This window comes from Hydra vulgaris, chromosome 01 (genome assembly GCF_038396675.1).
Source record: "Hydra vulgaris chromosome 01, alternate assembly HydraT2T_AEP".
Lineage (NCBI taxonomy): Eukaryota > Metazoa > Cnidaria > Hydrozoa > Anthoathecata > Hydridae > Hydra > Hydra vulgaris.
The window spans coordinates 14,128,924-14,134,915 of record NC_088920.1 but is presented as its reverse complement, the minus strand read 5'-3'; positions in this window follow the sequence as shown (position 1 = coordinate 14,134,915).

The window sequence follows — 5,992 nt, the reverse complement described above, 5'->3', positions numbered from 1 at the left end:
TAGTAGCTAATTAGCTAACATCCGAAAAAGCTAATTATGTGACCGGTACAGGTACTACCAGTAGTTGGTAAGGCCTTTAGCTAAAGATCTTACCTACCACTGGTACCTGTACCGGTCCCATAGTTAGCTTTGCTAAAGTTTAGTAATGCAATAATATTACGATCGTAATAAAATCATCGTATATGATCATTATTGTATATGATCGTAACATTACTGCTTTACTAAAATTAATATTTAGATGTCCTACATAAATAATTGGAGGGCTCACTTTGAAAGTGATGATCTGGATTCTGATGATCCTATAAGATCGAAAACTCACTATAGTGAAACTCCAACATCAGATATAGATGATATTTTTAAAGGAATTAGGAGTAGATTAAGTGATTGTAATTATTCATCTATACCAAATGTTGACATTTCTGCTATAAATGATCAACATGGGGTGTCTGTTTCAAGAAAAAAAACTCTTTCGGAAGAACTGGCTTTATAGGCTACTCACAATAAATTTACGCGTGCATCTTTGGGTGAATTTCTGCAAATTCTCTTCAATAATGGTCACATCGATTTACCTAAAGACAGTCGAACACTATTAAAAACGCCACGCTATGTAAACACATTACCTGTAAGTGGAGGTGAATATGTATATTTAGGTATTTTAAATGGGATAAAAAGACTATTGGAATCTGTAACAGGAGATATGTCTTTAAGTCAGGTACATTTAAGAATAACATTGATGGTCTTTCTTTATTTAAAAGTAGCAATACACATTTACGGCCAATACTTAGTTCATTTCATGACTTTAAACCATTTATTATAGCCGTTTACTGTGGCATCAAAAAACCTGATCATGTTCATTGCCTCCACCATGCTTCACGGTCTTATGGCAGTAACGTAAATGGAGGCGTTTTCCGGCCGGTCGACGTACACGGCAAATGCCATCGCTCCCAATGATGTTGAACTTAGATTCATCACTGAACAGGACAGTTTGCCATTTCTGCACATTCCAGTCAATATGAGATGTAGCAAACAGGAGTCTTTTCTTCTGGTTTTTTAGTGAAATCAGCGGTTTCTTTGCAGGGCGTCGAGAAAACAATCCGGCTTCAACAGCACGTTGTCTGATTGTTCGGTCCGATACAGGCAGCTCTAATTGCTTTTGTATCTCGACTGATGATATCCAGGGATCCTTCTTGACGGATCTGACGATCATAGAATCCTCTCTAGTAGTGGTGGAACGCGGTCTTCCACCTTTGTTATCTGCTGCCAACTTCCCCGTAGAACGATATTTGGAACATGGTCTTGATACGGTCCATTTTTTCACGCGATATTTATCACAAATACTTTTTAGTAACATTCCACTTACGTAATCGCCAATAATTTTATTTCTTAGTTCCAATCCAAGATTTTCGAGAGCCAATTTTGCACTTGAAATCATTAAAATAATAAAAATAAATAATCCCGCTTCTCAAGGCTAACGTGTTACATTTACCTTGTGATGATACAATAATGCTCTGTGGAACACAACGTCTTGGTTGGATGTGGACTGTATTGATGTAATAAAACACTTGTTGTATTTCACTTCTTGTATTGATGTTCTTCGATAAAACACTTTGATAAATCTCACTTCGATAAACTGTCTTGATAACACTGACTGATTAACTTTCATATACTGACAGAATTACACGTCGGTTTACATGTCTGTTATATAGTAAAATGAACCTGTGTGAACCTGTTCTGAAAGATTTCTAGATGCTTCTTTTTGATGCTTCTGGAAGCTTCTGGATGCGTCTGGATGCTTCTGAATGTTTCTGGATATTTCTGGATGCTACTGAATGCTTCCAGATGCTTCTTCTGGAAACTTCTGGAAGCTTCTGGATGCTTCTGGAAACTTCTGGAAACTTCTAGAAACTTCTGGATACTTCTTTTAATTATTAAAAACTTCCGTGACGTTGACACGGACCAGACTTAAGAAAATGAAACAAACCAAAAAAGTTGCACTTGTTTTGTCCGCTGCAAAATGGCACTTGTCAACGAAATTCTGCCTGTGTGCTGTCACCTGTCAGATGATTGCTCATGTCATGGCATTCTATGACTCCAGACTCCTGAACTGTTTGCTGTGGTAGTATAGTTTGTTTCGTTTTTAAGACATGTAAAATTAGGAACACTTTTTAGCATTGTTCGATGTTGGTTGCAAATGTTTTGTCCAATACTGTATATATATTTTTTTGTTTTTAAGTTGGTGCATTGCCGTAAGATTATTTGCGGGTGAAAAAAGAATTGGCTCTTAAAAATGTTCAACTGTTTGCAAAATTTATAATTTTTGAGAAATTTGATTTGCTTTTTGAGTCAGTAAAATGAAAAAGTCATATTTAAACTCCATTAGTATATTATGATTTTACACCATTTCTAAATATTCTAAAGTTTCTTTTAATTGTAGACAAGAATTATGTAATAATTTACAAGAATATACAAAAATTTTATTTTTTTACTTCTTTTAAGATTTCCAAGGTATTGTGGTGAAACTTTTCACAAAGCAAATTGAAAATTAACAAACTATTCTACAAAATGGATCTGGGGTTGCCGATCCATTTTGTAGAATAGTCAGCAGAAAATGTTCCTGAAAAATTCGCAGAAGTCGAAGAGCTTCTTAAATTTTGATAGAAGTTTAAATAATGATGATGCAAAATATAAACATTTGGTACTTTACTTTTTGCAGTTCTATTTATTTCCTTTTTTGTATTCATTGTCACAATTTTAACTTAATTTTTAACCCTTTTGTCAGAGTATCTCATTCCTTCTTTATGATAAAGATGGAATGAGATAAGAATTATAAATTATCATGTAACGAAAAGTAATTTAAAATATAATTAAGCAAGTAAACTAATATAATGAAAAAAGAACTTACATTGAATAAAAAGTGTGAAAAGCAAACACTTCAAAAATTTAGTTTTTGGAAAACACCAATGTAATGCCCTTTTCATGAAAGATAAGTTCTATAAATGTAGTTATAAAGTATGATTTTTTTTTAATTTTTGACTAAAAATCATTATGTATTCAAATTTTTTGTTTAAAATTTGTTTTTCAATTACATTTTCGAAATATAAAAATTACTTATTAAATTACTATAACTAGTATATATATATATATATATATATATATATATATATATATATATATATATATATATATATATATATATATATATATATATATATATATATATATATATAAATATAAATACGCTAATGAATATTATTATTATTATTAGTGCGCATAGTTACGCATGGTTTCGCCTATTGTTCGCATTGTTACCTACGGTTATGTATTCTGTAAAATACACTATTTTTTAGTTTTTAAGCAGTTTCTAGACTTTTTTTATGCGCGGTTATATTTTCCATTTAATAGTGTTAGTGGCGTTTCACTTTCTTTTTTAATAAAGAACTTTCAAGGCTTTTTTAAAAGCGTTTCTTTACTCAACGTGGTCTTTCAAGCGAGGTCTTCCAGCCGATTAGAGCTGATAAATTTTTAGTTTCAAGTGGAATTGATGTTGTTCATTGTTTAAAACTAAATTTTGTTTGTTGTTCGTTGTTTTTGTTTTTCTGTTTTTTTTTAGAAGTTAAAACTAAAATGACTGGTATAATAGTTTTTTTTAGTACAATGTTTCTTTTTTAGTAATGTTTTTCCTTTTTGTCTTCTGTCTTTAGACTGAAGACAAAACTGAAACACTTTTCATTTTTTAGAGCAGTTAGAAGGAGCTGAAAGCCTTTTTAGTAAGTGTAAAGTATGGTAGTTTATTTATAGTTTATATTAGTAACATAGTTATATTAGTTTATTTATAGTTTATATTAGTTTATATAGTATATAGTATTTATAGTTTATATTAGTAAGTTTATTTATAGGTTATAGATTAGGATTAATGAGAATAAAAATTTTTTTTAGACAAGCAAACTGGCAACGACATAAATAAGTTTTATCATTTAGATTTTATTTGAGTTCAAATGTAGCATTAGCAATTTTATTGTATATAATTTTATCTCAATTTTTATTTTTAGACAGACAGATAAAACTCAGTAAGGACTTAGATTTTGTAGATTTAAAAACTTCTTTTGAATATTCTTTTAAATCATTAAATATGTTTTATATATTTTAATATATTTTGTCATTTAGGTGTGGTAGCATCATCAGTTAGTGCAAATAGTAATGTCTTTTAATTTATTTTACAGCAAATAGTAATGTCATTTATTTTATTTTAAAAAGAATCAATAAATACTGTTTATTTAAACATAATCGTCAGGATAAAATAGATAAGATAGATAAAATAGCTTTTTTATTTAATATTTTTTATTTAGTTATAACTTCAGTTGCGCCAGTTACAACAGGTAACTTAGTGTATTTATTTTAATATACTTGAATAACATTTACTATTTAACTTTTCAAGCAATAAATATTGTTTATTTCAACATTATCGTCAAGATTATATAAATAAACTTTTTATTTGATAATTTATTTTAGTTGCTTCTGGATCAACTTTAATTAATGGTAACTCATTAATTCATATTTTATTATAGATAAATGTAGATAAAAAAATGTAAGGTAGAAATTTTTGTAGATTTAAAAGCAGTAAGCCTTTTTCTGAAGGTTCTTTCTATTTTTGGATTAAATCCACGATCACTACATTTGTTCTATGTTTATATAATGTACTTTAATAATTTTAGTCATTTTGGGGTTGTTACTTTTCTGCTTTTTATTTAATAAAAAAACAAGCAATAAATATCATTTTCATTTAGCTTCATCGACCTCATTATCCGGTAACTGAAAAATTTTCTTTTGGAAGTTGGGTCATTCCATGCTAAACGGTCCAATTTCCGAAATAATCCCCGCACTACTATCTCAGATTTTAATAAAATTTTGTCAGTATGTTGTTAAACATGTTTCATAAACATTGCCAAAATTTCAAATCAAAATGTTTATTATTTCGGGTTTTGTGGTACTTTTTGTAAGGTTTACCCAAACTTCAACTTCAGTCAGTAGCTAAAATTCGTATATTTGGGGTCCTATATTTTTGCAATGAAAGGGTAATATATCTTAAAAACGTGGTTTCTTAGTAAACCGAAGGTGCAGATCATAAATAATTTATTACAAGTTTCATATTATGCCTAAATTTTAGTCTATGGTTCGCCAAATATCGTCACAAACGCAACACTATAAATATTTTTTTTTTATTTGTAGGGTCATATCTCTAAAACTAAAGGTTTTTGAATATTGCTATTTTGTCTAAAGGTTCTACATACTATCATAATGATATGGAATAAAACTTTGCTATTTTAAAAATTTCTCTGCTGAGTTATTCTGAAAGCAATATGGCGAAAAAAGTGAAAAACCCTAAAATAACGTGTGTTTGAACCCCTAAAACTTGATGTGGGCAAATTTTTTTTGTTTTTTTAATTGTATTATTGGAAAGACCTTATTTCAAAATTTTAGACACAATAAAAACTGTCTTGGAGAGATCTTTCTTATGAACGAAAAAAATCTAGTTTTTATAAGCTAAGTTAGGTCTACAAAGTCTTTGATATTTTAAAAACGATATTAAGGTCCGTATATTAACTATTGCCATGTAGAGGTAATTTTAGTAAGTAAGTATATTTTTATTCTACGGACAAATCTCTCTAAATTAATTTCAAATATTTAAGTTCATCACAAACATCTAATATTCGAAGACGAAAATTAGAATAGATGTTATAATAAGAGTTATTTTAAATTTATCCTGACATGTATGTTGAACAAAACTTAACTACATGTTGTATTGGAAAATTTGATGGAAGTTTATGTCATTTAAGTACTTATTCTCGAAAAAAGGGTTTTATTGACTTTAGCTCAGAACTTTTATACCAAACAATTGGTCAAGAATAAAAATATGTAGTGAGTTTAAAGTATCAGACAGAATGGCTAAAGCAGCAAAAAAGTTAAAAGCAAAAAGTGGAATCTTAGCACTTCC